Below are 12,252 nucleotides of genomic sequence, written 5' to 3'. Positions count from 1 at the left end.
TGATATGGATGTCTGTTTGACATGATGAATGTACATTACAGTACACATTTACATCAGCATTCTTCATAGCTTAATCTTTGTTTAATGTCTACCATCAATATATGAGAGAGTTGTACGTTTGTTTAATGTGGCTGACACATGTAGGATACAGCTCTATGTACTGGCTTGCTTTCTCCTTGTTTTTCCTGCCATGTGAGCTGGGCACCTTTAGGTGTAGACAAAAAAATATTAATTTATTCACTTGGATCAGCCCCAGCCTGTGGACCTGCTCAGGGCACTTCCATCTTCTTTCCAGTGTGACACCTTCATTCCAGAAGTGTCATTTGTCATTTTTTCCTTTCCCCTCACTATTAACTGTGTAGTGTAGCGTGAGCAGTTGGTTTATTTGACATCCAGGCGTGCACTACGCTGTTAAAGTGACAGACCTTTAAAGTCGATTGGATGTCTGAAGCATAATGACGAGGATTATGAGACTTAGAGAAGGGATTAAAAAAAATGAAAGTGATTGTTGTGCTAATGGAATATTCGGATCAGGGCAAGGAGTAGGACAAGAGATGACAGAGATGAAGAGATGAGATGTGGTGGATAAGAAGGTTTTGGTGTATAAGAAAAGCAAAAGAGTGACTGCAGAACAGAGGAGAATCTTGTGCAGTAATATTGTTAGCCTTCCATGGAACGAGCTGCAGCATCTAGTTTGGCTTCATTCAGACAAGCTCACAGAAAATGTCATCAATCCACTGACTCTCTCTGTCACTGTTTGACAATACAGTCAGTACTACGTAGTCGTAATTAGTTGCACATTAGAAATAAAGTTGTTCCACACTTAAATTTACTTCAGTGATGATTGATTTGTAGAGTGTGAAGATCACATAAACAGCCTGCTTACGTGGCTTCTGCAGAGTGCCCTGAAAAGTACCCACTTGGCAGACAGCGCATTGATTACATTCAATGGAAAATGATTACTGCCAGTGGTCTTCAATCAATCATTCAATTTTTTCCAATTTCAATTTCAATTTTGTGTGTTTATACATGCTGCTATAAACAGCTGGTGACATTAATAAGTGGCCCACAGAGTGGCACAGCCTCTGAGCACTGTGACACACCACAGCTCCTATTAGTGGTTGAGGTTTATGGTGCTGTCATCCTATTAAATCACAGATTGCAGCTTTAGAACAAAATATAGAATCTCTACAAAAGATCCAATTAAAGAAACATGCAGTTAAACGGGTATAAAACGTTTGTGTGCTATGCCAGTGGTTATCGCAAAGCTGCAAAAGAAATTAGGAGACAGAGATGGTGCGTCTACATGGAAAGCATTTCAGCCATGTTAAAGATAACATTACAACTGACTCTTTCATGCTGGATATTGTGGAGAGATAATTTATTGGTTTGGTTCTGGTGAGCATTTGCTGACTTCTAAAAATGCCTCAGAGTCTTTCAGCACTGAAATCCTTTCCCAGAATAAACTAACATGGATTAAATCATGTGGATCCTCAAACGACCTCCTGCACTGCAAGCTGCAACTAGACTTAATTAAGTTACTTAATAAGATTTGGAGTTGCAGCTGGGTTGATTTTAATATCTGCTCATCCACCACCTCTCACATTTGACACAGCTGTGTAAACGGGCTGGAGCTCAATTTAACATGATTCCAGAACTGAATATTATATTGTTTTGGTGTTGACCTGAGCATGGGTATCAAGAAGACATAGATCCTAAAATAACAAATGCCGTTTTATGCAAAATTCATCAAACAGCTGTAGAAATGAAAATTACTTGATTCTCACAGCCCAGGGTCATAATATATTTTAATAAATAAGTGTTCGAAATGGTAGAAATGTAATTTTGAAGTTAAAACAATGGCGCTTATATACATCAAGACTAAAAGAATTAAAAAGGTTTCTGTGCTTTCTCTCATCACCCTTCCTGTATACAGAACAGCAATGGACCGCCAAGAAATTTCTTCTTCCAAAGTTAGTCATGCTTCATTTTCAAAAAATGGCCTTTACACATTTGCAAAGTATCAAATGTAGTTTTTACTCCAAAAACTGGAGGGTTTGTTCTGGTTGTGATATTACAGAGAAGCTTGTTACATTTGCAAATGATTATGACTACTTTCTTTCCAAAAGCTTTGTGTTTATGTGTTTGTAGGGATGTGTGTTGCACATACACACACACACACACACACACACACACACACACACACACACACACACACAACACAGGTCACTAATCTTCAGAAAATTGTGGAAAATATGTACAAAGCATGACATGTTAGATAACTTGGAACAAATAATTTTGGTTCCCCAGGGCACTGACATACTGTAAAATATTAGCCAGATAAAGAGAGAGAGATCTGAGTTTGCTCTGTCATTAGCAGGCCAGTGCTTATGTTGTGTTGTGTTTGTACGTGATCCGTGATTATGGTGACACCTGGTCGTTTTTGACTTCATGTGTTCTTTAATTTCAGTCCTGCAGGAGTCAGGACAGATGAATCATGACTGACTTGTTGAGGCAACAGAGACGTATCAAAGCTTGAGCAGACAGCATGGCTTGGAGAGGAGATTTAGGTTGGAAAATGGGGCAAAACCAAAGGCGATAGTGGTTTGTATGGAGCGAAAGTAGAATGGAAAAATACTGGTGGCAGTTGGTTACTTCCAAATGGCAGCTAGTAGACTATGCAAAACACATCACTGCAACCTTTTTAGCAAAAACTACCAGAAATGTAACATATTCATAATCGCCTTTGGTCAGGAGACAAGATTTGGGTAGACACAAGAAGAGTTTCTATAAGAAAAGAAAAGAAAAGAAAAGAAAAGAAAAGAAAAGAGCAGCCACCAGCCAGAACAGACAGGGGTTTCTAAATTCAGTGGCACATAACACATAAAATTCAGGACTGTTTGTCTCACCAGAGTTTTATTTTCCCGACGAAAGACACAGTAACAAACAACAAAAGTATCATGGACCCAGCAATGAACCCTGAGGAACACCATGAGACGATTCATCAATCAAAATACTTCTCGAACACAGAGCTGCATGCAGACCGTAGCACACCCTTGCACACTCACAGATGAGAAACGCATAATTTTGTCTTTTGCAAGAGCAGCACATTAGCAGACCAGCAGCATGTTTGCAAGGAAGCAGCAGTAGATTCTGTCCTCCCCAGGATGCGTTTGGGTACAGTACTGAGTGTAGGTCTCCTGTGTTTTGGCAAACAATCATTGTAGTTCAGTCTTTCCTCATCCTCCCCCATTTGTCAGTCAGGGATGGGGGGATCTGAGAAGTCTTGTGGAAGGTCAGATTAGCAGCTGTGGTATGCACTGGAAGAAGGAAAGTTTTGAACAGTGTTGGTCTTGACTTTACTGTCTCCTTAGTAACAAGAGGTCTCAGTCCTGTGAACGAGCCTTGGCTGACAAGAAGGATGAATTACACTTTTACACTCTAGTGATTATTTAGTCATGATTACGAAAGAGTAAAGTGAGGACTCTTATCATCTGGTATCTGTATCAGCAGGGAGTACAATTATTTTTACTGTAATCAAGAAGAAGGACATTTGACTTTTTGGCTGTTTAAATATCGAATAGCAGACTTCTTCATCAGGCACTTCTGTTGGATCCTCATTTGTCTGGATTGTGCTATCAGCAGACTGAGCAAAGTAGCCCAGGTGTCCTGAAGTAGCAGCCGCTCTAATCTGAGTTCCCTCTAGATATCTGAGTTCCTCATTCTGTCCTTGTCCTTAAACCCTGAGAAGCATAATCATTTCCCACCCATGAATATTGTTGGTAATGTCTGATTGTGTTTGGGATTGAAAGGCTTCTAAACAGGCTTTTGTCATCCAAACACATCCCAATCCCATAATCCATAACATTTGACATCATGAAAAAATTCGCCTCCTTTTCTGTTTTCCAGGACCCCAATTTGTTAAGTTTATTCCTTCTGGCGTGTATCTTTTCTAAAGAATTCAATATGTTATGCATCACTCACTTTTCATGCATGTGTCTCCTAATGGGTCACAAGGTTTCTTCTATTGGACCTTCACTGTAACACAGCTAATATTTTGTCATTAGCTAAATTAGATTTATTCATTGGTGAGGCCAAGTAGATTTCCATGTCAGGACTGATCTGTTTTATGGACAGGGCCATTACATCAGAAAAAGGGTGGAAACACTGGACCCAGATATTTATCACACTGGACCATTTATGATGGGTCTTGAACTGAAGCAACTTCACGATCCTGAAGGTGATTGAAACAATTTCAAGCTTAACGTAAGACAATTCAGAGCCAGAGAACACATCTGTATGTGCTGAATACTCTGTAGCCCGCAGCTCACGGCTGAAGCTGCTTAATTCCCTGGACAATGAATACCTTGACAACACATGAGTTCAGCCGGTGGGTGACAAAAACCATGCTGTACATGTGCAGGAATAAAGATAGTTTTAGATGCATTTAGAAGTAGACTAAATTGACTCAGTATGTGTTGTGGGATTTAAAACTTGAGGTATTGGAAAGTTTTTCAGACTGAATTTAAAGCAATCAGCCCCTGATATTCTCCATACAGACTACAGTGCCTAAAGAACACATCAGGAGTAGCGATTCAGAGCAACTTTACTTGGAAGAAACTGTCATGCTGCTCTCACTCTTTCCAGGTTTACTCTTTATGCAGCAGCGTAATAAAGTAAAACTGGCTGACAGGATATCAGGGTTCACACATTCTTTAAGGAAGAGCTGGAGAAATAACATGGAAGGGTGGAAAGGAGCTCCAGTCTAATACATATAAACAGTTATTACTTTTTATTGTTTCATGAGTGGGATATTCATGATCTCTCATCATGCATGGTAGCTAGCTAGCCTGTTGACAGCTTAGGCCTTTAGGCCTCCATTTCAGCTTTCCAATGATCAGAAAGTGTACTCTGCAAAATGTTTGTCTGTGATCTTTTCTTTCACATCTCTTATCCCTAGAAACTATATCTCTAATACTGTCACACAAGGGGAATATTTACAACACTACCCAGAAAACCTAATGAAATGATAACTTCCTTTTGCAATCATTTGCTTAAAAACGTTAAATTCAGCACATTTAACTCATCAAAACACCACACTTGCAATCCATGCATGAACATGCGAGCCCTGCAGGACGAGTAAATTTATCTGCAGTTAGCGAGTGACAATCATTTGTGGAACATGGCGATGCTACGCTTTGCAACCTGCATGTAAGCAGCACTCGCAGAAGACTTTCGTGAAAGGGGAATGAACCGACGGCAGAAAAACCTTTCCTATCTGAGTGGATTACTCAGTTATTTTTGATAAGGCAGATGGCAGATGTAAGAGAGAGAAGGGGCAGAAGGACAAAGTAGCAACACAGAACAGGATGTACAAATGTGTTTTCACTGGATTCAACTTGCAGGCTTTGTAAAAAAATGTATCTATTCTTTTGCGTCCCACAACCCTTCATCTTAATTGTTTGGATAGAAATGTTTCCATGTGAGAATCGCACAATGTGTTCTCTATTCCGCTGGACAGATCACATATAGAAAATCTGAAACATATTTCCGGCAGAACTGCGTACACAGTTGGACCTTGGGCTAAACTGAGGGCTACTTGTTGTCTGCGAGTATTTTGAAAATTTGGGACAAGTATGAAGTCTATTGTGTAAAAGTGTCTGCATTGCAAAATTAGAACAATGTCCATAATATTGCATTATATTGATTGAACACATGAGGACAAGTTCTGGGAAAACATACAGAAGCAGCTTAAACAAAACCAGAACACAATATGAAGTCTCCATACTATTTCCAGCTTCATCACACAATATGAAGAGCATTTGAACCCAACACACTAAAGCAACACTTAACCACAATCCTACTAATTAAAACTGTTTAATGGGCTGGTAGCGACATTAAACAACTGCACTGAAATCCTTCAGCATCTTTAAGCAATTAAGGAATTCCTTAATATTTCAAAGACAGACATTTGTTTTCAGAAAATTTCATTAATTAAAAACTCCACTTCTTTATGTGGTAAATTAAATTACGTGGCAGCCAATACAAAAGCATTTTCTTCTTATTTTTACTTTTTTTTTTAAATACACAGTACAACATGAAGGAAAAGGGACAATAAAGACAGATTTTTTACTTCCACAAAACACATTTCCAAGTGATTATGCATATAAACCTGATTTGTCCCATTTGATCAGCTTTCATCTGTGTTTTGCACAATACAGTAACAAAAGGCAGAGGGGAAAAAAAAGTGATGAAAACCATGAAAGTTCTTGATTTTAACTTGTTTAGCAACTTCCTGACAATCAGCACAAAATGATCACATAATCCATGAAATGGTTCCATGCACCGTCATGTTGAAAACTCCTTATGGCTTTTTTTTTTTAAAGTAAGCTCCCCCAGACTTGGCAGCTCAACACAAAGTCCCAGAAGTGGCCAAACTTTCTATGCAAATGAGTTTTACATGAATACATCTCCATTTTCTTCCAGCCACTGAAAACATGGTGCTTCCTTGGACTAATGTTTGCTTGGCAGTGGAAATTTCCGGTGCTGGATAACTTGTCTTCGTGACCTCTCTCTGCACTCCCCTCAGGGAGAACAGCTATGTGTCCTATGAGCTAATATGACTTAAAGCCTTTGTCTGCTGAGGGTTATATAGGCAGGACTTTGACCAGTAGGTTGTTGGTTTCAAAAGGATGAGTGGAACTGAAATGAGACTGTAGGTACTGTTCAGCAGCAGTAAAGCTGAGCAGTGGCCAGATGTTGTCAGGGGAGGATTTGTCCGCATTAAATCCACTCTACCTCAAATACTCCCCAAAGTTGTAACAATTAATATTAGCTTGTTCGTGTTCAGCACACTTATATCAGTTTGGGTCCTCCGAGAGAAGAATTTCTCTGCGCATAGAGACAGATAAACGTATTCTCTCACCGTCTTGTTATTTTATCACATTAGGGAGAAGAGCTATGCAGTCATGGTGATAGCTCTGAAATGATATATGGTCATCAGGGGCGAGAGCGAGCATGGTGATAAAACCGTTACGGCCATTGCACTGAGCACGTGAAAAATTACATTTTCTTCCTGGTGCTTATTACTCTTAGTTGTGTCAACCTGATAAAGGGGAGCAATGGGTTATGTCACTGTTTTGTTTGTGTAAAATCTTGCTATACAGTGATGGATGGCACTGGGTATTCAGTGGCCACTATATATGAAAAAAATGTATTACTGAATTTCATAATAAGGCACTTGGTTGTATGTTAAGTGCTTCTGGCCTTAATGTTTAATATCCTCCTAATAGCAATGTTTACTCATTTTTAGATTTATTGTTGGCAACTTGGGGAAGCGGCTGTAGATACAACACTGACTGTGTTTACATGCACAAATTATTATTATTATTTTTTGCCCTCATTCCAAAAAACAATATTCCTACTTGGCTGGGTACATGGCAAATTAAACTGAATATTCCAGAAATATTCCTCTCTGCATGCAGCTGTACATACTCCAATTAATTCTAATTAATAGTCACTCAACCATCTTCTTGAAAAGGTTGGCAGTGCAATATTTGCGCAGAAACCACGTATTTCATAATGCTTAAAATTACTGTAGATGAATTTCTCCTTCTGACCAGAAATATGGGCTTCTCTGTTGTTAATACATCTCCACTCCAGCCCTGCAAACTGTTGGCTATGCACACAACACGCAGAGCTGAGTGTAAACAAGCAAGAGGCCCGTTTTTGATGCATGTCTCCAATGTGCTGCATGTCAAAAGAATGCTCCTAAAACCTGAATGATATCTGCGTAACCCACATGTCTTAATTGGACAATGCTTCATTTGAAATTTGGAAAATCCTATTGGAATATGCTGTTTACATGAACTGTGTTAAATTCAGAATTTTGTCATGTTGCATGTAAACTCAGTCACCAGACACACAGTACATTAGTATTGAGTTGGAGTTGTGTGTCTGACCACTGGATGGACCTAAGTCCAATACTCACACTGCTTTTAGCTCTGCTTGGTCTCCAAGTGCCATCGGAAATATCTGTCTCTTTAGGTGCTGAATACTAGACTGTGTTAATAACTATGGCCTTCTGCCTTTGGTGTACAGTGGGTTTAATCAAAGCTCTGAGAGTGAATGAAAGCAGTTACTGAAAGTTGTCGGCTGTAACACCAAAACAATGAGCTGAAAGAGGCTAGTATTAATTACAGCACATTGAACTGCAGGCAGACATGTTATTCTCTTCCTTGACACCTATTTAGATGTATTTAATGCGTCCCTCTGTTTATTCTTTCTCCATCCAACCTTCATTTGTCTTTGCGGTTCGCTGTAGTCATTTGTTATGGTCCTTTAATCCTCCATGACACCCAGAGAAACAGATTATAACAGACACCCAATTTATTACGTGAAACATAATCTGCAGATATGAACATACAAAGGTGATTCATTGATTGTGTTTTTGTTATCAAGCTTGTTGTTATCAAACTTTTTTGCATCCTTCATTTGTCTATCCACAGACACATTCCTGACATGTTGTATTCCACAGTGTAATGTGCAACTGCAAGATTATTTGTACTAGTAATACGGAGCGATTATTCATCCTAACATGACACTTGGGCTGACAGACTGTGACACAGTTCTCGTCCGGTCTTCCAGTATCTTTCATTGCTGTTCTCCTGGCACAGCGAAGCAGAGACGAAAATAAAGAAGAGAGAGGACGGGAAGGGAGTGTTACAGAAAGAAATAATGCAAAACAAATAGATGACCAAGAAGAGTGGAGAGGGGGGGGAAAGGACAGACACACACAGTGAGAAAATACAAGTGAGGATAAAGACGGAAAGAATGAGGGGAAATAGATGACAACCAGATTTCATCATCTAAAGAGTGTTTCATGTTATTTGCCTTTGAAGTGAACAATTACCTTTAGAGCGTGGACTGAGTCACTGCTGCACACTGATAGACTTCAGCGGAAGGAATTCAGTGTAAAGTGCTTTGATTAAATAGGATTTCAGTTTATAGCCACAGCAGATGGAGATGTGGGGTCATCTGGTTTGTCTAAATAGTCAAATCCGTACGGCTGCGTTTGTGTGTACATGTGTTGTTCCAATGCGTCTCCAGTCTGTGATGGATTGTGGCCAGGAAGAGAAGCATGGGACTCTGACTGTGAAAGACAGAGATGCAGACAGACAGAAAGAGAGATCCAGAGGAAAAACACGAGAAGCAGTTGACAGACAAAACATGTATGTCCCAGATCAAGATCAAATCATGTCCCGTAGCTCGCAATACATGAATTCCTCTCATCTCCAGCCAGAAAAGTTGGTTTGGAATCCAAGATCTGTGAGGTTGGAAATCTTCCTCTAAAATAATTTGCATTGTATGTCTTTCTATTTTTATTATGGTACCCTGCAACGTCCCCTCATTTTTTACAATTAAAGCATCTCACCACAGTATCCTCTCACTGTCCAGCCCATAAAACAGATGAAAGAAGCTCAGAGTTTATAGAAATGGCAATAAGCTCACCTAAATCACCTTCACACCCAGCTTTATGAGTAGCAGCGAATTCTGTTGACATATTTTGCCCTGGGTTTTGCCTCTTAGGTTACCTCACTCTTTAACTGGGGGAGCTTGTTGGATCAAGGTTTAGACAGTCCTCAGATTATCAGTAACACTTAAAATTGTTCTGAATTGATTTAACATCAGTGATATCAACTTTTTTCTTCCATGCGTTCTTCTTCCTTGTCATAAGTTGTTGCCTACATTACACACAATGCAGATTCAGGTGTGTTATGCTAGCAGTGCTAATGTAGCCTTGAGCTGCTAGCCTCAAGCAGAGATGATTTTTTAGATGTCACCCCAGGGTTTTTGAGATTTCAAATGAAAAAAACAAACAAATCCTGACTCAGCAATTTTTTTTCACTTGGTTGGTGTCATTTGGGGCTGAAGACCACAACTGACGCTGACTCAAGTGACATCACTTGAGGCCATTTATGCAATTTTGAGCAGCTCCCTTTGAAACCACTCAAGAATTATTACACAAGTTCTTCTATTTACATTTGCAACAGTACCTCCATCACCTTAATGTGAATCAGTTTCAGTTGATTTTTTGTCCACTTAAAAGCAATTGAGCTAAGTTGTAAACATGATATTTACATATTATCACATGTTAAGTTGATATTGTGAACTAATATGTAGAAAGTTGTTCTTTTACTCTTAGGTCAGGAAAGCACTGCAGCCATCATTCACATGTTTTCTCTGTGGCAAAGGCTGGAAATAGAGGAAATGCAGCTTTAGCCTAATTAGAGGGTAGTTTTCATGTTTACATTACATAACTGCCAACAAGTCTCCAAGCATACAATTAGAATAAATTATAATGGCATTTAGATGGATGTCCGACCTCCCAGAAAGCCATTGCTCTCATGTCATTTCAGTTTAGCAACTTGGGACTTGAAGCTTCGGATTCTTAAGGTTTTGTCTGCTTTGTTTTTCGACAGATGATAGATGTTGGATTTTTAAAGATGTAACAAAGGACAAACATTCCATGAAACTGCCTTTACTGACAAAAATATAACAAAAAATAGACACGTTCACACATTTTGCTTTCATCAAAGATTAATGTAGACATTTATATAGTACACATTGGCTATAAAAATGTCTTAAAAGGATGCTTTGGGTTCAAAAGTCGACCTGACTCTTTAAAGAATGTGTTTGAAACATTTTTACAAGGCGAACATCCTTCATCTCCCCACTGGTACCACAGCTGGCTTGGCACACAAACAGGCTTTCTTATATCCGTGCATGAACACACACACTCTCACACACGCACACAAACACACACTCAGGCACATGCATGCTAGATCTGATAAAAAAATGCATTTTGCAGTTTACTTGAATTGGATCCAATCTTGTTGAGTGTCCTGATGTGCATACATGCTTTTGCAGATGTGTACGTGTATGTGTATACAGTTGGTGCTAACATGTCAGTGAAGGGGACTATGTCCATCGTTCATTACTAAACAGACAGGGTGACTGCTTTATGGCCTTTGCAGAAAAGCCCGCAGGTCTCCATGCCAGCTCCTCCTACTTACTTAATACAGTCAGTCTGGTGTAAGTGCCCTCAAGCCATTTTAAGTGTTTGGCAGTAAACAATCCATTTAAGCCAGCACAGAATAGTGATCCTAATATGGAGCTGTTTCACTCAGTGTTGATCCAGAGAAGAGAAGAGAGGGACAGAGCAGGCAGCAGTACGCTGATTAGCAAGGATTACTGTCCTCTGGCACCATAAAATTACACAGAATGCCCATTACTAGCAGATGAAACTATTCCTGCGGGAGCTGTTTTGTGTCAGAGAGGCCAAGTGGTTCATGTTAGCAACAAGTGGTTGAGAGTTTCTGGCCACTGTGGGAATCTTCACAGCTTTAAGCAAATATACAGACAGACACTGCAAAACAATTACACTGAATTTAACACCAGCAGCTCAAACATGATTCATCACAGAAATGTCAAAGAAATCAAACAGCACAAAACAGATTAACATTGGGATCCATGAAAGTCTGTTCATAAATAGAACAGTTAATATATATAGGTGGACTACGCAAGGGCTGTGTCTAATTATTCTTTCTTTAAGCATTAGAATACAGAAACGTATATGTTTGTTATTTACAATAAGTGATACTGCTATAAGGCAGTTTTTCATGGCAACCCATTGAATAGTTATTGAGATATTTCAGTGTGAACCAAAGTGGTGGACTGCTTAACTCCCTAACGAATTGCTGCTAGAATGGCTAAAATGTGGCAGAACAGAATAAAACAATGTACAACTGGTTGGTTCAACCACTCTAAAGCGATGCAGTCCAGATGATGGGTGGTACAAAACCTTGTGAAACCACAAGTGTTCCCTGCAACAGGCATGGCAACATGGTTCAAGGCCTAATAACAAAGGAGAGATCCTCCTCTGAAGTGACGATCAAAGGCAGATGTTCAAAGTGGAACGAGGCGATTTTGGAACAAACCTGCTCAGATTTGTATCTCAGAAGCGTCTCCTTTCTGCCGAAAGTGTGACACCACACAGACAGACAGACAGACAGACAGACAGACAGACAGACAGACACACACACACACACACACACACACACACACACACAGGGGTGTTTGTGGTGGTGGCTCTGCCTCTGTGTCACCAAGGTGCCCAATCTCTATCTTTCTCCCAGTCCATCAGGCCAGTTAACAGCATATCCTGGAAGAAGTCCATTGGTTTAACAGAGG

The sequence above is a fragment of the Chaetodon auriga genome, chromosome 22 (genome assembly GCF_051107435.1).
Source record: "Chaetodon auriga isolate fChaAug3 chromosome 22, fChaAug3.hap1, whole genome shotgun sequence".
Classification (NCBI taxonomy): Eukaryota; Metazoa; Chordata; class Actinopteri; order Chaetodontiformes; family Chaetodontidae; genus Chaetodon; species Chaetodon auriga.
Note: the sequence above shows the minus strand (reverse complement) of the source record.